At 40.8% G+C, this 24,228-nt stretch overlaps 1 protein-coding gene across 1 annotated transcript in view; it reads right to left on the bottom strand.

Annotated features, from left to right (window-relative positions):
* OS9 (OS9 endoplasmic reticulum lectin) overlaps positions 1-24,228 on the bottom strand; it is a gene marked incomplete in the record, with an annotated part of 610,958 nt that overhangs the window by 527,313 nt on the left and 59,417 nt on the right.

The following is a 24,228-nucleotide window of genomic DNA, read 5'->3' as shown; positions in this document are numbered from 1 at the left end:
AAATTCAGATACAAATATGAGGCGATCCTCTTTATTATTTTCCTTCTGTTTAGTTTTAAGTAAACTTTCTCTAGGAACAGAAAGTGCATGATTAATTTCATCTTCTAATATATCGGATGGGTATCCTCTTTTAGAAAATCTGTCTGCCATTTCTATCATTCTTTTTCTTACTAGATTTTCATCAGTAATAATTCTGCGGGCTCGTAAGAACTGACTACGGGGAAGTGCCTTCAGGAGGGATCCAGGATGGGCACTATCAAAGTGCAATAAACTATTCCTGTCTGTTTCTTTTCTAAATAAGTCAACCTTCAACTCTCTTCCTTCCTTGATAATCCTAGTGTCAAGAAAAGCAATATTACTCTCACTCCAAGTTAGCTTAAATTTTATGTGGCCAGATGCTCCATTAATATCCTCCACAAATTTAAGTAGGATCCAACGTCGCCCCACCATATCCCAAAGATATCATCGATATAGCGCCACCAGCAGGCGCCATACCGATGAAATCCAGGATTGGAAAAAACAAACTTTTCTTCGAATACATTCATAAAAATGTTAGCGTAATTCGGGGCGACGTTGGACCCATAGCAGTCCCTTGTATCTGAAGAATCTCCAAATAAAAAGTAATTACAATAAAGAATTAATTCTAATAGCTGAAGGAGAAAGTGAACCTGGGCTTTAGAATAGTTTTTATCCATATCTAACACCATCTTAACTGCACTCATACCGCTCTCGTGAGTAATTGATGTATATAAACTTTCTACATCTAAACTATATAGAATAAACTTGTCAGATTTCAAAAACCAAGGTGTCTATCTTTCTTAAAAAGTCACTTGTGTCTTTCAAAAAAGAATTGGATATTTCAACAAATGGTCTAAGAATACGGTCTAGAAAGATAGACACATTGGTCAAGATGGACTGATTACTAGCCACAATTGGGCGGCCTGGGGGTTCAAGTAAATTTTTATGCACTTTTGGAAGTGTATAGAGCACAGGAGTGCAAGGGTGCTCTATATATAGAAATTTAAACAAATCTTTACAATAAGACCATAGTTCAATGCTCTCTGACTTATTTTTTTTCAACTCATTCTGAATCAGGAATACAGGGTTATTTGGCAATTTCTTGTACACATCGGACTTACTTAATTGTTGTTTAATTTCTTCCACGTAGTAATTCTTATCTAGGGCAATAATCGCCCCGCCCTTATCAGCACGCTTCAAAATAATGTCATCCCTCGCTTTTAAAGTTTTTAAAGCAGCTACATTCTTTGCATTAAAGTTACTTTTTTGTTTTTTAGTGTAACCAATTTTATTAGATACAGGACTACACCTTACATTATGTTTCTTTTTGTCAGTGTCAGCTTGTAATTTAGCTATATCATGTTCTACAAGATTAATGTATGTCCTCTATGCTATGGTTGTTTTTGTGGTGGTAAAAAAGTGCTTTTATTTTTTAAACCAAGCTTAGGTAGATTAATACAGACTGTTCAGATTCTAATTTAGTACTCTGTTGCAGATTACACATAAACCCTTTTAACCTTAAATTACGGTAGAACTTAAATAAATCTTTGCCTAAGTTGGAAAAAGTCACAATCTCTTCTGGGACAGAAGGACAGTCCTTTATTAAGAGTGCACAGTTCATCTTGCGAAAGTTCAGCCCTTGGAAATATTAATCACTGTATCTTCTACTTCTTTATCGCTAGCAAAACAAATTAGCAGCTACCTTTAAGACCTTACCCGGTCCGGCATTTACTTGCCCCTTCTCGGTCTCAATTGCTTTTTCTTTTCTTTCTCTTTTTTCTGATCGGCGGTGTTTCCGGCCGCCACGCCGATGTCGGATTCGGAGTCCCCCGGTGACGTATCGGAGGATCCGGTACTACTTCCACTCTTCATGGGGTAACGATTCCTACGCCTTTGGAAACCGGAAGCTTGTCTTCTGCTTACTCCTTCCGGATCATACTTCCAACGGTAAACCCTATTTTGAAGGTAATCGTTCTCATCTCTTGAAAACTTTGATCTTTTTCGTTCTTCTATTACCTTTTTCAGGTCTTCAATTTTAGAGTTCACCTCTTTTAGTAGTTTCGTTGCTTCATTAAGAGATAGTCCGCTCTTGATTTCAGCCTCCATAGATGCCAATTTCTCATCCTGCTCTGCAATCTCTGCATTCAGGCAGTCGACAGTAAGTACCATCAAATCCATAGAGCACTTGTTTAAAATATGTTCAAATCTCTCGCAGTAGGTTGTATTCTCTTTCATTAGAGTTGGACGTGTGCTCATTCTGAGCCCTCTAGGGATTCTTTTCACCCTGTGATATTCCGCAAGGGTGGCGGCATGCAAATCATAGGCTACTCTTTTTTTCTGTAATCTTTCGAAATCCTTTGCAATCGATTCAGAAGGTGCTGTTTTTAGGAAATCTCTTGATCCTTTAGTCAAAGTTGTAATGCGAGCTGCTTCTACATCTGTATATGAGAAAGTCTTTAACTCTTGTTGTGTAGTATCCATGTTCCAAAATCACAGGTAAATTCCTTATCAGGACCTAGGTGCACGAGTCGAGTGGATACAGTATCCAAAATACAAAGTCAATTGACTCAGCACACAACGGTCCCTGTGCCAGCCACTCAAGAGACCCACTCCAGTCTCTAAAGTAATATCCAAACACACTCCAAAAAGAGTAGCAGCAAACAATTGTGTTTATTGGGTACAACACAGCATTAACAGCAACGTTTCGGTATTGCTACCTTATTCATGCTAAACATCATACTGCAATGATTCTATTTAGGTTTAAATAGAATCATTGCAGTATGATGTTTAGCATGAATAAGGTAGCAATACCGAAACGTTGCTGTTAATGCTGTGTTGTACCCAATAAACACAATTGTTTGCTGCTACTCTTTTTGGAGTGTGTTTACATATCTGATCAACAGAAGCCTCGTTCTTAAAGGCCCATGTGGAAGCCACGGCCCTAGTGGAATGAGCTGTGATTCTTTCAGGAGGCTGCCGTCCGGCAGTCTCATAAGCCAATCTGATGATGCTTTTAAGCCAAAAAGATAGAGAGGTAGAAGTTGCTTTTTGACCTCTCCTTTTACCAGAATAAACAACAAACAAGGAAGATGTTTGTCTGAAATCCTTTGTAGCATCTAAATAGAATTTTAGAGCACGGACAACGTCCAAATCGTGTAACAAACGTTCCTTCTATGAAACTGGATTCGGACACAAAGAAGGTACAACTATCTCCTGGTTAATATTTTTGTTGGAAACAACCTTCGGAAGAAAACCAGGCTCAGTACGTAAAAACCACCTTATCTGCATGGACCAGATAGGGCGGAGAACACTGCAGAGCAGATAACTCAACAACTCTTCTAGCGGAAGAAATTGCAACCTAAAACAAAACTTTCCAAGATAATAACTTAATATCTATGGAATGTAAGGGTTCAAACGGAACCCCTTGAAGAACTGAAAGAACTAGATTAAGACTCCAGGGAAGAGTCAAAGGTCTGTAAACAGGCTTGATTCTAACCAGAGCCTGAACAAACGCTTAAACGTCTGGCACAGCTGCCAGCCTTTTGTGAAGTAAAACAGATAAAGCAGAGATCTGTCCCTTCAGAGAACTCGCAGAAAATCCTTTCTCCAAACCTTCTTGTAGAAAGGAAAGAATCTTAGGAATTTTTATCTTGTTCCATGGGAATCCTTTAGATTCACACCAACAGATATATTTTTTCCATATATTATGGTAAATTTTTCTAGTTACAGGCTTTCTAGCCTGAATAAGAGTATCTATTACAGAATCTGAAAACCCACGCTTTGATAAAATCAAGCGTTCAAACTCCAAGCAGTCAGTTGGAGGAAAACCAGATTCGGATGTTCGAAAGGACCCTGAATAAGAAGGTCCTGTCTCAAAGGTAGCTTCCATGGTGGAGCCGATGACACATTCACCAGGTCTGCATACCAAGTCCTGCGTGGCCACACAGGAACTATCAAGGTCACCGAAGCCCTCTCCAGATTGATCCTGGCTACCAGCCTGGGAATGAGAGGAAACGGTGGGAATACATAAGCTAGGTTGAAGATCCAAGGTGCTACTATTGTATCCAATAGAGTCGCCTTGGGATCCCTGGATTTGGACCCGTAACAAGGGACCATGAAGTTCTGACGAGAGGCCATCAGAACCAAGTCTGGAATGCCCCATAATTGAGTTTTTGGGCAAAGATTTCCAGATGGAGTTCCCACTCCCCCGGATGCTCCTCCATCGCCAGGGAACTCCTTGTTACCCCCCTGATGGTTGATATATGTAACAGTCGTCATGATGACTGATTGAAACCTTATGAATTTGGCCTTTGCTAGTCGAGGCCAAGCCTTGAGAGCATTGAATATCGCTCTCAGTTCCATTATGTTTATCGGGAGAAGAGAGTCTTCCCAAAACCATAGACCCTGAGTTTTCAGGGGTTCCCAGACCGCGCCCCAGCCCACCAGACTGGCGTCGGTCGTGACAATGACCTATTCTGGTCTGCAGAAGCTCATTCCCTGTGACAGGTTGTCCAGGGTCAGCCACCAACGGAGTGAATCTCTGGTTATTTGATCTACTTGTATCGTCGGAGACAAGTCTGTATAATCCCCATTCCACTGTCTGAGCATGCACAGGTGTAATGGTCTTAGATGAATTCGTGCAAAATGAACTATGTCCATTGCCGCAACCATCAACCCTATTACTTCCATGGACTGCGCTATGGAAGGAAGAAGAACAGAATGAAGTACCTGACAAGAGCTTAGAAGTTTTGAATTTCTTGCCTCTGTCAGAAAAACCTTCATTTCTAAGGAAACTATTATTGTTCCCAAGAAGGGAACTCTTGTTGACGGGGACAGAGAACTTTTTTCTATGTTCACTTTCCACCTGTGAGATCTGAGAAAGGCTAGGACAATGTCCGTATGAGCCCTTGCTTTTGACAGAGACGACACTTGAATCAGGATGTCGTCCAAGTAAGGTACTACTGCAATGCCCCTTGGTCTTAGCACCGCTAGAAGGGACCCTAGTACCCTTGTGAAAATCCTTGGAGCAGTGGCTAATCCGAATGGAAGTGCCACAGGTAATGCTTGTCCAGAAAGGCGAACCTTAGGAACCGAAAATGTTCCTTGTGGATAGGAATATGTAGGTACGCATCCTTTAAATCCACCGTGGTCATGAATTGACCTTCCTGGATGGTAGGAAGGATCGTTCGAATGGTTTCCATTTTGAATGATGAAACCCTTAGAAACTTGTTTAGAATCTTGAGATCTAAAATAGGTCTGAATGTTCCCTCTTTTTTGGGAATTATGAACAGGTTGGAGTAAAAACCCATCCCTTGTTCTCCTAATGGAACAGGATGAATCACTCCCATGCTTAACAGGTCTTCTACACAGTGTAAGAATGCCTGTTCGAAGATAATTGAGACCCGTGGAACCTTCCCCTTGGGGGTAGTTCCCTGAATTCCAGGAGATAACCTTGAGAAACTATTTCTAGCGCCCAAGGATCCTGAACATCTCTTGCCCCAGCCTGAGCAAAGAGAGAAAGTCTGCCCCCCACCAGATCCTTCCCAGATCGGGGGCCAACACTTCATGCTGTTTTGGTAGCAGTGGCAGGTGACTTGGCCTGCTTACCCTTGTTCCAGCCTTGCATCGGCCTCCAGGCTGGCTTGGTTTGAGAAGTATTACCCTCTTGCTTAGAGGGTGTAGAATTTGAGGCTGGTCCGTTTCTGCGAAAGGGACGAAAATTTGGCTTCTTTTTAGCCTTAAAAGACCTATCCAGAGGAAGGGCGTGGCCCTTTCCCCCAGTGATGTCTGAAATAATCTCTTTCAAGTCAGGGCCAAAACAGTGTTTTACCCTTGAAAGGGATGTTAAGCAAAAGCGCTCTGCGCGCCACGATAGCAAACCCTGAATTATTCGCCGCTAATCTAGCTAATTGCAAAGCGGCATCTAAAATAAAAAAAAGAGTTAGCCAATTTAAGAGCTTGAACTCTGTCCAAAACCTCCTCGTACGAAGATTCTTTATTGAGCGACTTTTCTAGTTCTTCGAACCAGAAACACGCAGCTGTAGTGACAGGAACAATGCATGAAATTGGTTGTAGAAGGTAACCTTGCTGAACAAACATCTTTTTAAGCAAACCCTCTAACCTTTAATCCATAGGATCTTGAAAGCACAACTATCTTCTATAGGAATAGAAGTGCGTTTGTTTAGAGTAGAAACCGCCCCCTCGACCTTGGGGACTGTATGCTATCAGTCCTTTCTGGGGTCGACTATAGGAACTAATTTCTTAAATATAGGGGGAGGACAAAAGGTATGCCGGGCCTTTCCCACTCCTTATTTACTATGTCCGCCACCCGCTTGGGTATAGGAAAAACATCGGGGGGCACCGGAACCTCTAGGAACTTGTCCATCTTACCTAATTTCTCTGGAATGACCAAATTGTCACAATCATCCAGAGTAGATAATACCTCCTTAAGTAGTGCGTGGAGATGTTGAAATTTAAATTTAAAAGTTACAATATCAGGTTCTGCTTGTTGAGAAATTTTCCCTGAATCTGAAATTTCTCCCTCAGACAAAACCTCCCTCCTGGCCCCTTCAGATAGGTGTGAGGGTATGTCAGAACAGATATCATCAGCGTCCTCTTGCTCTTCAGTGTTTAAAACAGAGCAATCACGCTTTCTCTGATAAGTAGGCATTTTGGAAAAAAATGCATGCAATAGAATTATCCATTACAGCCATTAATTGTTGTATGGTAATAAGTATTGGCGCACTAGATGTACTAGGGGCCTCTTGTGTGGGCAAAACTGGTGTAGACACAGAAGGGGATGATGCAGTACCATGCTTACTCCCCTCATTAGAGGAATCATCTTGGGCAATATCATATCTATGGCATTATTATCCCTACTTTGTTTGGACATTATGACACAAATATATCACATATATTTAAATGGGGAGACACATTGGCTTTCATACATATAGAACATCGTTATCTGATGGTTCAGACATGTTAAACAGGCTTAAACTTGTCAACAAAGCACAAAAAACGTTTTACAATAAAACCGTTACTGTCCCTTTAAATTTCAAACTGAACACACTTTATTACTGAATATGTGAAAAAGTATGAAGGAATTGTTCAAATTTCACCAAAATTTCACCACAGTAACTTAAAGCCTTAAAAGTATTGCACACCAAATTTGCTTTAACCCTTAAAATAACGGAACCGGAGCCGTTTTTACATTTAACCCCTATACAGTCCCAGGTATCTGCTTTGCTGAGACCCAACCAAGCCCAGAGGGGAATACGATACCAAATGATGCCTTCTATAAGCTTTTTCAGTGGTTCTTAGCTCCTCACACATGCATCTGCATGCCATGCTTTCCAAAAACAACTGCGCATTAGAGGCGCGAAAATGAGGCTCTGTCTATGACTAGAAAAGGCCCCCAGTGAAAAAGGTGTCCAATACAGTGCCTGCCGTTTTTATTAAAACTATCCCCAAGATTTAACAACTATTAAAAGTAATAATCTGCCAAATATACTTAGTAAAGTAATCGTTTTAGCCCAGAAAAATGTCTACCAGTTTTTTAAGCCCTAATGAAGCCCTTTATTCTTTTACTTAAACTAAGAAAATGGCTTACCGGTTCCCATAGGGAAAATGACAGCTTCCAGCATTACCGAGTCTTGTTAGAAATGTGTCATACCTCAAGCAGCAAAAGTCTGCTCACTGTTTCCCCCAACTGAAGTTAATTCCTCTCAACAGTCCTGTGTGGAAACAGCCATCGATTTTAGTAACGGTTGCTAAAATCATTTTCCTCTTACAAACAGAAATCTTCATCTCTTTCCTGTTTCAGAGTAAATAGTACATACCAGCACTATTTTAAAATAAAACTCTTGATTGAAGAATAAAAACTACATTTAAACACCAAAAAACTAAGCCATCTCCGTGGAGATGTTGCCTGTACAACGGCAAAGAGAATGACTGGGGAAGGCGGAGCCTAGGAGGGATCATGTGACCAGCTTTGCTGGGCTCTTTGCCATTTCCTGTTGGGGAAGAGAATATCCCACAAGTAAGGATGACGCCGTGGACCGGACACACCTATGTTGGAGAAATATATATATATATATATATATATATATGTATATATATGTATATATACACACACATATATATATATATATATATATATATATATATATATATATATATATATATATATATATATACACATATATACATATATACACATATATACATATATATATACATATATACATATATATATATATACATACATATATACACACACACACGTGGTAACTAACCTTTCCATTTTTGCTTTTAAATCTTTACTGCGGGTTTGCTGGCGAGTGCAGGGTTTTCTCTATGTGTTGTATTAATTTGTTTTGTAATTTCCCTATGGTTCTTGCACCCACTCCTGTCTGGGGTTAACTGCCTGTGAGTCAGAAGGTTTAGGAACAAAGACAGAAAAACATAATTTATGCTTACCTGATAAATTCCTTTCTTCTGTAGTGTGATCAGTCCACGGGTCATCATTACTTGTGGGATATTAACTGCTCCCCTACAGGAAGTGCAAGAGGATTCACCCAGCAGAGTTGCTATATAGCTCCTCCCCTCTACGTCACCTCCAGTCATTCGACCAAGGACCAACGAGAAAGGAGAAGCCAAGGGTGTAGTGGTGACTGGAGTATAATTTAAAAAATATTTACCTGCCTTAAAAAACAGGGCGGGCCGTGGACTGATCACACTACAGAAGAAAGGAATTTATCAGGTAAGCATAAATTATGTTTTCTTCTGTTAAGTGTGATCAGTCCACGGGTCATCATTACTTGTGGGATACCAATACCAAAGCAAAAGTACACGGATGACGGGAGGGATAGGCAGGCTCTTTATACAGAAGGAACCACTGCCTGAAGAACCTTTCTCCCAAAAATAGCCTCCGAGGAAGCAAAAGTGTCAAATTTGTAAAATTTGGAAAAAGTATGAAGCGAAGACCAAGTTGCAGCCTTGCAAATCTGTTCAACAGAGGCCTCATTCTTAAAGGCCCAAGTGGAAGCCACAGCTCTAGTGGAATGAGCTGTAATTCTTTCAGGAGGCTGCTGTCCAGCAGTCTCATAAGCTAAACGAATTATGCTACGAAGCCAAAAAGAGAGAGAGGTAGCAGAAGCTTTTTGACCTCTCCTCTGACCAGAGTAAACGACAAACAGGGAAGACGTTTGTCGAAAATCTTTAGTTGCCTGTAAATAAAATTTAAGGGCACGAACTACATCCAGATTGTGCAAAAGACGTTCCTTCCTCGAAGAAGGATTTGGGCACAAGGATGGAACAACAATCTCCTGATTGATATTCCTGTTAGTGACTACCTTAGGTAAGAACCCAGGCTTAGTACGCAGAACTACCTTATCCGAGTGAAAAATCAAATAAGGAGAATCACAATGTAAGGCTGATAACTCAGAGACTCTTCGAGCCGAGGAAATAGCCATTAAAAATAGAACTTTCCAAGATAACAACTTTATATCAATGGAATGAAGGGGTTCAAACGGAACACCCTGTAAAACGTTAAGAACAAGGTTTAAACTCCATGGTGGAGCCACAGCTTTAAACACAGGTTTAATCCTGGCCAAAGCCTGACAAAAAGCCTGAACGTCTGGAACTTCTGACAGACGCTTGTGTAACAGAATGGACAGAGCTGAGATCTGTCCCTTTAAGGAACTAGCGGATAACCCCTTTTCTAAACCTTCTTGTAGAAAAGACAATATCCTAGGAATCCTAACCTTACTCCAAGAGTAACCTTTGGATTCGCACCAATATAGGTATTTACGCCATATTTTATGGTAAATCTTTCTGGTAACAGGCTTCCTAGCCTGTATTAAGGTATCAATAACTGACTCAGAAAAACCACGCTTTGATAAGATCAAGCGTTCAATTTCCAAGCAGTCAGCTTCAGAGAAGTTAGATTTTGATGTTTGAAAGGACCCTGAATCAGAAGGTCCTGTTTCAGAGGTAACGACCAAGGTGGACAGAATGACATGTCCACCAGATCTGTATACCAAGTCCTGCGTGGCCATGCAGGCGCTATTAGAATCACTGATGCTTTCTCCTGTTTGATTCTGGCAATCAATCGAGGAAGCATCGGGAAAGGTGGAAACACATGAGCCATCCTGAAGGTCCATGGTGCTGTCAAGGCATCTATCAGGACCGCTCCCGGATCCCTGGATCTGGACCCATACCGCGGAAGCTTGGCGTTCTGTCGAGACGCCATGAGATCTATCTCTGGTTTGCCCCAACATCGAAGTATTTGGGCAAAGACCTCTGGATGAAGTTCCCACTCCCCCGGATGAAAAGTCTGACGACTTAAGAAATCCGCCTCCCAGTTCTCCACTCCCGGGATGTGGATTGCAGACAGGTGGCAAGAGTGAGACTCTGCCCAGCGAATTATCTTCGATACTTCCATCATTGCTAGGGAGCTTCTTGTCCCTCCCTGATGGTTGATATAAGCTACAGTCGTGATGTTGTCCGACTGGAACCTGATGAACCCCCGAGTTGCTAACTGGGGCCAAGCCAGAAGAGCATTGAGGACTGCTCTCAATTCCAGAATGTTTATTGGAAGAAGACTCTCCTCCTGATTCCATAGTCCCTGAGCCTTCAGAGAATTCCAGACAGCGCCCCAACCTAGTAGGCTGGCGTCTGTTGTTACAATTGACCAGTCTGGCCTGCTGAATGGCATTCCCCTGGACAGATGTGGCCGATAAAGCCACCATAGAAGAGAATTTCTGGTCTCTTGAATGGAATGAAGGACACGGCATGCACTTTGAAGTTTTGTTAACCTGTCCTCTGTCAGGTAAATCTTCATTTCTACAGAATCTATCAGAGTCCCCAGGAAGGGAACTCTTGTGAGTGGAAAGAGAGAACTTTTCTCTTCGTTCACTTTCCATCCATGCGACCTTAGAAATGCCAGTACTATCTCTGTATGAGATTTGGCAGTTTGAAAGCTTGAAGCTTGTATCAGTATGTCGTCTAAGTACGGAGCTACTGAAATTCCTCGCGGTCTTAGTACCGCCAGAAGAGTGCCCAGAACCTTTGTGAAGATTCTTGGAGCCGTAGCCAGTCCGAATGGAAGAGCTACAAACTGGTAATGCCTGTCTAAAAAGGCAAACCTTAGATACCGGTAATGACTTCTGTGAATCGGTATGTGAAGGTAAGCATCCTTTAAATCCACTGTGGTCATGTACTGACCCTCTTGGATCATGGGCAAAATTGTTCGAATAGTTTCCATCTTGAACGATGGAACTCTTAGGAATTTGTTTAGGATCTTTAAATCCAAGATTGGCCTGAAGGTTCCCTCTTTTTTGGGAACTACAAACAGATTTGAGTAAAACCCTTGTCCTTGTTCCAACCGCGGAACTGGATGGATCACTCCCATTAATAAAAGATCTTGTAAGCAGCGTAGAAACGCTTCCTTCTTTGTTAGGTTTGTTGACAACCTTGACAGATGAAATCTCCCTCTTGGGGGAGAGGATTTGAAGTCCAGAAGGTATCCCTGAGATATGATCTCTAACGCCCAGGGATCCTGAACATCTCTTGCCCAAGCCTGGGCGAAGAGGGAAAGTCTGCCCCCCACTAGATCCGGTCCCGGATCGGGGGCCCTCAATTCATGCTGTCTTAGGGGCAGCAGCAGGTTTTCTGGCCTGTTTGCCCCTGTTCCAGGACTGGTTAGGTTTCCAGCCTTGTCTGTAGCGAGCAACAGCTCCTTCCTGTTTTGGTGCAGAGGAAGTTGATGCTGCTCCTGCTTTGAAATTACGAAAGGAACGAAAATTGGACTGTCTAGCCTTGGCTTTGGCCTTGTCCTGAGGCAGGGCATGACCTTTACCTCCTGTAATGTCATCAATAATCTCTTTCAAGCCGGGCCCGAATAAGGTCTGCCCTTTGAAAGGAATATTAAGCAATTTAGATTTAGACGTAACATCAGCTGACCAGGATTTTAGCCACAGAGCTCTGCGTGCCTGAATAGGCGAATCCTGAATTTTTAGCCGCAAGTTTAGTTAAATGTACTACAGGCATCTGAAATAAATGAATTAGCTAACTTAAGGAATTTAAGTTTGTGTGTGATGTCATCTAGTGTGGATGATTGAAGTGTCTCTTCCAGAGACTCAAACCAAAATGCTGCTGCAGCCGTGACAGGCGCAATACATGCAAGAGGTTGCAATATAAACCCTTGTTGAACAAACATTTTCTTAAGGTAACCCTCTAATTTTTTATCCATTGGATCTGAAAAAGCACAGCTATCCTCCACTGGGATAGTGGTACGCTTAGCTAAAGTAGAAACTGCTCCCTCCACCTTAGGGACCATTTGCCATAAGTCCCGTGTGGCGGCGTCTATTGGAAACATTTTTCTGAATATAGGAGGGGGTGAGAAAGGCACACCGGGTCTATCCCACTCCTTAGTAACAATGTCAGTAAGTCTCTTAGGTATAGGAAAAACGTCAGTACTCGTCGGTACCGCAAAATATTTATCCAACCTACACATTTTTTCTGGGATTGCAACTGTGTTACAATCATTCAGAGCCGCTAATACCTCCCCTAGTAACACACGGAGGTTCTCAAGCTTAAATTTAAAATTTGAAATGTCTGAGTCCAGTTTATTTGGATCAGAACCGTCACCCACAGAATGAAGCTCTCCGTCTTCATGTTCTGCAAACTGTGACGCAGTATCAGACATGGCCCTTGCATTATCAGCGCACTCTGTTCTCATCCCAGAGTGATCACGTTTACCTCTTAGTTCTGGTAGTTTAGCCAAAACTTCAGTCATAACAGTAGCCATATCTTGTAATGTGATTTGTAATGGCCGCCCAGATGCACTCGGCGCTACAATATCACGCACCTCCTGAGCGGGAGATGCAGGTACTGACACGTGAGGCGAGTTAGTCGGCATAACTCTCCCCTCGTTGTTTGGTGAAATATGTTCAATTTGTACAGATTGACTATTTTTTAAAGTAGCATCAATACATTTAGTACATAAATTTCTATTGGGCTCCACTTTGGCATTAACACATATAGCACAGATATCTTCCTCTGAATCAGACATGTTTAACACACTAGCAAATAAACAGCAACTTGGAAATACTTTTCAAAGTAATTTACAAATAATATGAAAACGAACTGTGCCTTTAAGAAGCACAGAAAAATATTATAACAGATAAAATAATTAAGTTATAGCATCAATCTTTGTCAGAATATACAGTTTTAGCAAAGGATTGTTCCCCTCAGCAAATGATAACTAACCCAGGCAGCAGAAAAAAAATACACAAATAAACGTTTTTTATATCACAGTCAATACAATCAGCACAGCTCTGCTGTATGATTACTTCCCTCAAAAAAGACTCTTGAGATCCCTGAACTCTGTAGAGATGAACCGGATCATGCAGGAAGAAAATGAACCTCTGACTGAGTTTTTCTGATGCATAGTGAAAGCACCAAAATGGCCCCTCCCCCATAACAGTGAGAGGGATCAGTGAACTGCTCTAATTTAAATCAAAACTATTGCCAAGTGGAAAAAAAGTGCCCAAAACATTTTTTCACCCAGTACCTCAGAGAAAAAAACGTTTTTACATGCCAGCAAAAAAACATTTTACCTCAATAATTAATTGTCATTTAAAACCTATTGCAAGTCCCTGCAAAATAGGTTAAGTCTATGTATACAGTTTAAAAGCCAGAGAAGTACCATTTCCCAGAAAACTGAAGTGTAAAATATACATACATGACAGCCTGATATCAGCTACATCTACTGCATTCAAGGCTGAGTTTACATTATAACGGTATGGCAGGATTTTCTCATCAATTCCATGTCAGAAAATAATAAACTGCTACATACCTCTTTGCAGATTAATCTGCCTGCTGTCCCCTGATCTGAAGTTTACCTCACTCCTCAGATGGCCGAGAAACAGCAATATGATCTTAACTACTCCGGCTAAAATCATAGAAAAACTCAGGTAGATTCTTCTTCAAATTCTACCAGAGAAGGAATAACACACTCCGGTGCTATTATAAAATAACAAACTTTTGATTGAAGATATAAAAACTAAATATATCACCATAGTCCTCTCACACATCCTATCTAGTCGTTGGGTGCAAGAGAATGACTGGAGGTGACGTAGAGGGGAGGAGCTATATAGCAACTCTGCTGGGTGAATCCTCTTGCACTTCCTGTAGGGGAGCAGTTAATATCCCACAAGTAATGATGACCCGTGGACTGATCACACTTAACAGAAGAAATATAATTTCACTCTCTTTCTTAGGAATTTATCTTCTCCTTTGATACCTTGTCAAAAAAGATACGTCTTAATACCTGGGTATTCAATAGGAGCAGTGCTTAAGCATGAAGTACATATTACATAGAAGACATAAGACACAAAAATGTGAACTATGTCAGACAGGGTATGCTTCTATACACTGTAACACACATGTGGGATTGGAGTTGAATTATAAAATATACCTTTTATTACTAATAATTAAAAATGACAGCAATATTGTATATTTTGCTGTCCTCACATAACGTTAAAAACACATCTCCATTAAATCCATATTTATGGTTTTTGGGTTTTACCAGTTGATGTCTATGAGAGCTATAGGTTTGTATGAGGTGTTTAGTTGGTTGTAATTGTTTGTTTTCGGACAATCTATAGCCTTTTATTTGGCTTGTCAAGAAATTAAATTATTTTCCAACTAAATATATTTGTTAACAGGTTAGGTATTCCTGTGTATTGCCAATAGTTCTAATATATAAGTCTTCAAACAAGGATAGCCTTAAAGTGACTTGCAATAGACTTTTAGTGGTAATCAAAGTGGGTGGTAGTATCTATATCTTATACTTGAATATGTGCTTAATGTGGTGTTTGTGCACTTTATTCAGAGCAGCATAATTTTTAACTGCTTTTCAGGTTATAAACTTGTGTGTTGTAAGTATCTCTAATTTGCGCTATTTCATAGCTTTTTATTAGATTTTCAATAGTTATTACTCTGATTAGAGAATAGAGCTTTTAATATACCATAGGTCCAGATTATATCATAATATCACTTAAATGTTACAAGTTGATTTATTTGTCCAACATGTACTTGTTTTCATTGAAACTCTATATACTTTTGTTGCATTAGATAGAGTAGATATAGTGCTGCTGGTATAGTTACAAAACTTTGTATTGATACAATTATAGATTGCGGGTATTTAGCTTGTATAGTTATAGATTACAGATATTTTACTTGTTTGTATATATCAATTCATAGTCGAAACCAGCTTTCTATTTAAAGCTTATTAATTCAGCTTATTATTTGGTTATCTGCTAGTAATGAGCATTTGTATCGGTAATAGGCTGATTTTATTGGTATGATTTTGGTTATAGTATGTATCTGCTTTATGACTGCAATAAATAACCCAGGGGAGCCAAATAATGCTCTCGCTATAGCTTGGTTCTATATTGTATATAGTTCTTAGTTTTAAAACTTGTTTAAGTTTTCCAGCAAGCGGTATTGCTTTAAATAGGTAACCTAAGGAGTATTAGTTCAAACCACTCTGTTACCATTTAATGTTTCTTATGATATCACTTGATTTAACCTTTCTATTGATAGTTACTATATTGTAACGGTTTGTGTACTTTAGCGTATACTGACAGGGTTGTACTGGCTTGCTGCCTTAACGTATCACCACAGTTATCCGTTTTAACTAAATGGCACTTCTGTGTCTAAATTAGTATTAGCCACAACACTTGAAGTAACTGCAGTTATATATGTAGGTACCTTAGCGTATACTGCTTAGATTACACTTGCTTACTACCTTACTGTATCACCACACTTATCCGTATTAAACTAAATGGCACTTGTGTGCCTTAGCTGATATTAACCACAACACTTGGAACAACCACAGCCATACGTATTATTATGGTCACCAAAGGTTATTAATTATGAGGACCATCAACTGTTTGTTAAATAACTATGTTTGTTTTAAGGACATTAGCGGAGAGCAAAGTTTAAAATAAGGAAACCCCTGACGCGGCGTTTCACATACGCTTCCTCAGAGGGGATTACGCGAGGCGGCAAAAATGCTGAACTTTATTGGTTTGTTATTCACGCCTACTTTTTCAAACAGGGGTTAGAGTTATTTCATTGGCTATTCAGCTGTAACTCAATGACAATGAACATGTCACTTTTCTAATAGCAAAAAACACATATACCCATCTGACAGGTACATAATTTATACTGCTCAGTATGAACTCGTTCCGGTGTTGAAAGGATAGTTTTGTAAATAATCAAATAACTTTGTTTTTGTGATTATATTGTATTACGGCTATATCTCTGTTGAATAATATCTATGCTGCATAAGATTAAAGCTTTTTTTGAAATCTATTCTTGGGATGGTGGGAGAATAATACAGTCTTCTCAGACATTAATGACCAATATATGCAACACATCCCACTATGGATCCGCTATATAGACGACATCCTTTTTATCTGGGAGGGGTCTATTCAAGAACTTAATCAATTTATGGATATTTTAAATAGCAACAATTTAAACCTGAAACTAACGTATGAATACAGTTATCATAAGGTCAACTTTCTTGATCTAGAGATACAAATAAATACATCAGGAGAGGTTAGTACAACGCTATATAGAAAAGCCACTGCTACAAACAACCTTCTGCATAAAACCAGTGCACATGCCCCGAGTACTTTAAAAGCGATACCAAAAGGCGAATTCACACGACTAAGAAGAAACTGTTCTGACATCACAGTATATAAACAAGAAGCTAAAAAACTCGGCTGTAGATTGGAAGATAGGGGCTACAGTAAACGCTCAATAAAAAGAGCAAACACCCAAGTGATGAAAATGGATCGTAACAACCTTCTAAGACCACATCAGAAAAAGATGGATAACAAACCACGTTTAATCACAACCTACAATCCTCAAATGAAGCAAGTAACAAAGATCATAAATGAGAACTGGCATATTCTGCTTAATGACCATCTGCTGGCCAGTCAAATAGGAGATAGAGTATCTATTGGCTACAAAAGACCCAAAAACTTAAAAGATACCTTAGTACAAAGTCACTACATCCATCGACCAAGAAAAGAAAGTCAATCGAAAGGCATGTTCCAATGTGGAACATGCAGTACCTGCTCCAAAGTATGGAAAATCAAAGAAATACAAGATAAATATGGCAAAAACCATTTACTTTCAGCCCATTATTCCTGCACAACAATAGGAGTAATCTATGGTCTTCAATGCCCATGCCAAATGTTCTATGTAGGTATGACTACTAGACAAATAAGAACGAGAGTTATGGAACACTGTAGGAACATCCGGAACTACAAGAAAGATCTAGAAAAGGGAAGAACCATAACAAGTGTGGCTAAACACTTTTTCCTAAGACATAACAGTAATGATCAACAAACTAAGAACTATATACAATATAGAACCAAGCTATAGCGAGAGCATTATTTGGCTCCCCTGGGTTATTTATTGCAGTCATAAAGCAGATACATACTATAACCAAAATCATACCAATAAAATCAGCCTATTACCGATACAAATGCTCATTACTAGCAGATAACCAAATAATAAGCTGAATTAATAAGCTTTAAATAGAAAGCTGGTTTCGACTATGAATTGATATATACAAACAAGTAAAATATCTGTAATCTATAACTATACAAGCTAAATACCCGCAATCTATAATTGTATCAATACAAAGTTTTGTAACTATACCAGCAGCACTATATCTACTCTATCTAATGCAACAAAAGTATATAGAGTTTCAATGAAAACAAGTACATGTTGGACAAATAAATCAACTTGTAACATTTAAGTGATATTATGATATAATCTGGACCTATGGTATATTAAAAGCTCTATTCTCTAATCAGAGTAATAACTATTGAAAATCTAATAAAAAGCTATGAAATAGCGCAAATTAGAGATACTTACAACACACAAGTTTATAACCTGAAAAGCAGTTAAAAATTATGCTGCTCTGAATAAAGTGCACAAACACCACATTAAGCACATATTCAAGTATAAGATATAGATACTACCACCCACTTTGATTACCACTAAAAGTCTATTGCAAGTCACTTTAAGGCTATCCTTGTTTGAAGACTTATATATTAGAACTATAGGTAATACACAGGAATACCTAACCTGTTAACAAATATATTTAGTTGGAAAATAATTTAAATTTCTTGACAAGCCAAATAAAAGGCTATAGATTGTCCGAAAACAAACAATTACAACCAACTAAACACCTCATACAAACCTATAGCTCTCATAGACATCAACTGGTAAAACCCAAAAACCATAAATATGGATTTAATGGAGATGTGTTTTTAACGTTATGTGAGGACAGCAAAAACAGAATTTATGTTTACCTGATAAATTTCTTTCTCCAACGGTGTGTCCGGTCCACGGCGTCATCCTTACTTGTGGGATATTCTCTTCCCCAACAGGAAATGGCAAAGAGCCCAGCAAAGCTGGTCACATGATCCCTCCTAGGCTCCGCCTACCCCAGTCATTCGACCGACGTTAAGGAGGAATATTAGCATAGGAGAAACCATATGGTACCGTGGTGACTGTAGTTAAAGAAAATAAATTATCAGACCTGATTAAAAAAACCAGGGCGGGCCGTGGACCGGACACACCGTTGGAGAAAGAAATTTATCAGGTAAACATAAATTCTGTTTTCTCCAACATAGGTGTGTCCGGTCCACGGCGTCATCCTTACTTGTGGGAACCAATACCAAAGCTTTAGGACACGGATGAAGGGAGGGAGCAAATCAGGTCACCTAAATGGAAGGCACCACGGCTTGCAAAACCTTTCTCCCAAAAATAGCCTCAGAAGAAGCAAAAGTATCAAACTTGTAAAATTTGGTAAAAGTGTGCAGTGAAGACCAAGTCGCTGCCCTACATATCTGATCAACAGAAGCCTCGTTCTTGAAGGCCCATGTGGAAGCCACAGCCCTAGTGGAATGAGCTGTGATTCTTTCAGGAGGCTGCCGTCCGGCAGTCTCGTAAGCCAATCTGATGATGCTTTTAATCCAAAAAGAGAGAGAGGTAGAAGTTGCTTTTTGACCTCTCCTTTTACCTGAATAAACAACAAACAAGGAAGATGTTTGTCTAAAATCCTTTGTAGCATCTAAATAGAATTTTAGAGCGCGAACAACATCCAAATTGTGCAACAAACGTTCCTTCTTTGAAACTGGTTTCGGACACAGAGAAGGCACGATAATCTCCTGGTTAATGTTTTTGTTAGAAACAACTTTCGGAAGAAAACCAGGTTTAGTACGTAAAACCACCTTATCTGCATGGAACACCAGATAAGGAGGGGAACACTGCAGAGCAGATAATTCTGAAACTCTTCTAGCAGAAGAAATTGCAACTAAAAACAAAACTTTCCAAGATAATAACTTAATATCAACGGAATGTAAGGGTTCAAACGGAACCCCCTGAAGAACTGAAAGAACTAAATTGAGACTCCAAGGAGGAGTCAAAGGTTTGTAAACAGGCTTAATTCTAACCAAAGCCTGAACAAAGGCTTGAACATCTGGCACAGCTGCCAGCTTTTTGTGAAGTAACACCGACAAGGCAGAAATCTGTCCCTTCAGGGAACTTGCCGATAATCCTTTTTCCAATCCTTCTTGAAGGAAGGATAGAATCCTAGGAATCTTAACCTTGTCCCAAGGGAATCCTTTAGATTCACACCAACAGATATATTTTTTCCAAATTTTGTGGTAAATCTTTCTAGTTACAGGCTTTCTGGCCTGAACAAGAGTATCGATAACAGAATCTGAGAAACCTCGCTTCGATAAAATCAAGCGTTCAATCTCCAGGCAGTCAGCTGGAGTGAAACCAGATTCGGATGTTGGAACGGACCCTGAACAAGAAGGTCTCGTCTCAAAGGTAGCTTCCAAGGTGGAGCCGATGACATATTCACCAGATCTGCATACCAAGTCCTGCGTGGCCACGCAGGAGCTATCAAGATCACCGACGCCCTCTCCTGATTGATCCTGGCTACCAGCCTGGGAATGAGAGGAAACGGCGGAAACACATAAGCTAGTTTGAAGGTCCAAGGTGCTACTAGTGCATCCACTAGAGCCGCCTTGGGATCCCTGGATCTGGACCCGTAACAGGGAACTTTGAAGTTCTGACGAGAGGCCATTAGATCCATGTCTGGAATGCCCCACAGCTGAGTGACTAGGGCAAAGATTTCCGGATGGAGTTCCCACTCCCCCGGATGCAATGTCTGACGACTCAGAAAATCCGCTTCCCAATTTTCCACTCCCGGGATGTGGATAGCAGACAGGTGGCAGGAGTGAGACTCCGCCCATAGAATAATCTTGGTCACTTCCTCCATCGCTAGGGAACTCCTTGTTCCCCCCTGATGGTTGATGTACGCAACAGTCGTCATGTTGTCTGATTGAAACCGTATGAACTTGGTCCTTGCTAGCTGAGGCCAAGCCTTGAGAGCATTGAATATCGCTCTCAGTTCCAGAATATTTATCGGTAGAAGAGATTCTTCCCGAGACCAAAGACCCTGAGCTTTCAGGGATCCCCAGACCGCGCCCCAGCCCGTCAGACTGGCGTCGGTCGTGACAATGACCCACTCTGGTCTGCGGAATGTCATCCCTTGTGACAGGTTGTCCAGGGACAGCCACCAACGGAGTGAGTCTCTGGTCCTCTGATTTACTTGTATCTTTGGAGACAAGTCTGTATAGTCCCCATTCCACTGACTGAGCATGCACAGTTGTAATGGTCTTAGATGGATGCGCGCAAAAGGAACTATGTCCATTGCCGCTACCATCAACCCGATCACTTCCATGCACTGAGCTACGGAAGGAAGAGGAACGGAATGAAGAATCCGACAAGAGTCCAGAAGCTTTGTTATTCTGGCCTCTGTTAGAAAAATCCTCATTTCTGAGGAATCTATAATTGTTCCCAAGAAGGGAACCCTTGTTGACGGGGATAGAGAACTCTTTTCCACGTTCACTTTCCAGCCGTGAGATCTGAGAAAGGCCAGGACGATGTCCGTGTGAGCCTTTGCTCGAGGGAGGGACGACGCTTGAATCAGAATGTCGTCCAGGTAGGGTACTACTGCAATGCCCCTTGGTCTTAGCACCGCTAGAAGGGACCCTAGTACCTTTGTGAAAATCCTTGGAGCAGTGGCTAATCCGAAAGGAAGCGCCACGAACTGGTAATGTTTGTCCAGGAATGCAAACCTTAGGAACCGATGATGTTCCTTGTGGATAGGAATATGTAGATACGCATCCTTTAAATCCACCGTGGTCATGAATTGACCTTCCTGGATGGAAGGAAGGATAGTTCGAATGGTTTCCATCTTGAACGATGGGACCTTGAGAAATTTGTTTAAGATCTTGAGATCTAGGATTGGTCTGAACGTTCCCTCTTTTTTGGGAACTATGAACAGATTGGAGTAGAACCCCATCCCTTGTTCTCTCAATGGAACAGGATGAATCACTCCCATTTTTAACAGGTCTTCTACACAATGTAAGAACGCCTGTCTTTTTATGTGGTCTGAAGACAACTGAGACCTGTGGAACCTCCCCCTTGGGGGAAGTCCCTTGAATTCCAGAAGATAACCCTGGGAGACTATTTCTAGCGCCCAAGGATCCAGAACATCTCTTGCCCAAGCCTGAGCGAAGAGAGAGAGTCTGCCCCCCACCAGATCCGGTCCCGGATCGGGGGCCAATATTTCATGCTGTCTTGGTAGCAGTGGCAGGTTTCTTGGCCTGCTTTCCCTTGTTCCAGCCTTGCATTGGTCTCCAAGCTGGCTTGGCCTGAGAAGAATTACCCTCTTGCTTAGAGGACGTAGCACCTTGGGCTGGTCCGTTTTTACGAAAGGGACGAAAATTAGGTCTATTTTTTGCCTTGAAAGGCCGATCCTGAGGAAGGGCGTGGCCCTTACCCCCAGTGATATCAGAGATAATCTCTTTCAAGTCAGGACCAAACAGCGTTTTCCCCTTGAAAGGAATGTTTAGTAGCTTGTTCTTGGAAGACGCATCAGCCGACCAAGATTTCAACCAAAGCGCTCTGCGCGCCACAATAGCAAACCCAGAATTCTTAGCCGCTAACTTAGCCAATTGCAAAGAGGCGTCTAGAGTGAAAGAATTAGCCAATTTGAGAGCATTGACTCTGTCCATAATCTCCTCATAAGGAGGAGAGTCACTATCGAGCACCTTAATCAGTTCATCAAACCAGAAATATGCAGTTGTAGTGACAGGGACAATGCATGAAATGGGTTGTAGAAGGTAACCCTGCTGAACAAACATCTTTTTAAGCAAACCTTCTAATTTTTTATCCATAGGATCTTTGAAAGCACAACTATCCTCTATGGGAATAGTGGTGCGTTTGTTTAAAGTAGAAACCGCTCCCTCGACCTTGGGGACTGACTGCCATAAGTCCTTTCTGGGGTCGACCATAGGAAACAATTTTTTAAATATGGGGGGAGGGACGAAAGGAATACCGGGCCTTTCCCATTCTTTATTAACAATGTCCGCCACCCGCTTGGGTATAGGAAAAGCTTCTGGGAGCCCCGGCACCTCTAGGAACTTGTCCATTTTACATAGTTTCTCTGGGATGACCAAATTTTCACAATCATCCAGAGTGGATAATACCTCCTTAAGCAAAATGCGGAGATGTTCCAATTTAAATTTAAATGTAATCACATCAGATTCAGCCTGCTGAGAAATGTTCCCTAAATCAGTAATTTCTCCCTCAGACAAAACCTCCCTGGCCCCCTCAGATTGGGTTAGGGGCCCTTCAGAGATATTAATATCAGCGTCGTCATGCTCTTCAGTAACTAAAACAGAGCATCCACGCTTACGCTGACAAGGGTTCATTTTGGCTAAAATGTTTTTGACAGAATTATCCATTACAGCCGTTAATTGTTGCATAGTAAGGAGTATTGGCGCGCTAGATGTACTAGGGGCCTCCTGAGTGGGCAAGACTCGTGTAGACGAAGGAGGGAATGATGCAGTACCATGCTTACTCCCCTCACTTGAGGAATCATCTTGGGCATCATTGTCATTATCACATAAATCACATTTATTTAAATGAATAGGAATTCTGGCTTCCCCACATTCAGAACACAGTCTATCTGGTAGTTCAGACATGTTAAACAGGCATAAACTTGATAAGAAAGTACAAAAAAACGTTTTGAAATAAAACCGTTACTGTCACTTTAAATTTTAAACTGAACACACTTTATTACTGCAATTGCGAAAAAACATGAAGGAATTGTTCAAAATTCACCAAACTTTCACCACAGTGTCTTAAAGCCTTGAAAATATTGCACACCAATTTTGGAAGCTTTAACCCTTAAAATAACGGAACCGGAGCCGTTTTAAGCTTTAAACCCCTTTACAGTCCCTGGTATCTGCTTTGCTGAGACCCAACCAAACCCAAAGGGGAATACGATACCAAATGACGCCTTCAGAAGTCTTTTATAAGTATCAGAGCTCCTCTCACATGCGACTGCATGCCATGCCTCTCAAAAACAAGTGCGCAACACCGGCGCGAAAATGAGACTCTGCCTATGCTTTGGGAAAGCCCCTAAAGAATAAGGTGTCTAAAACAGTGCCTGCCGATATTATTATATCAAAATACCCAGAATAAATGATTCCTCAAGGCTAAATAAGTGTTAATATCAATCGATTTAGCCCAAAAAAGGTCTACAGTCTAAATAAGCCCTTGTGAAGCCCTTATTTACAATCGTAATAAACATGGCTTACCGGATCCCATAGGGAAAATGACAGCTTCCAGCATTACATCGTCTTGTTAGAATGTGTCATACCTCAAGCAGCAAAGGACTGCAAACTGTTCCCCCAACTGAAGTTAATTGCTCTCAACAGTCCTGTGTGGAACAGCCATGGATTTTAGTTACGGTTGCTAAAATCATTTTCCTCATACAAACAGAATTCTTCATCTCTTTTCTGTTTCTGAGTAAATAGTACGTACCAGCACTATTTGAAAATAACAAACTCTTGATTGAATAATGAAAAACTACAGTTAAACACTAAAAAACTCTAAGCCATCTCCGTGGAGATGTTGCCTGTACAACGGCAAAGAGAATGACTGGGGTAGGCGGAGCCTAGGAGGGATCATGTGACCAGCTTTGCTGGGCTCTTTGCCATTTCCTGTTGGGGAAGAGAATATCCCACA

The sequence above is a fragment of the Bombina bombina genome, chromosome 3 (genome assembly GCF_027579735.1).
Source record: "Bombina bombina isolate aBomBom1 chromosome 3, aBomBom1.pri, whole genome shotgun sequence".
Taxonomy (NCBI): domain Eukaryota; kingdom Metazoa; phylum Chordata; class Amphibia; order Anura; family Bombinatoridae; genus Bombina; species Bombina bombina.
Note: the sequence above shows the minus strand (reverse complement) of the source record. Positions and strands in the feature narration are given on the sequence as shown.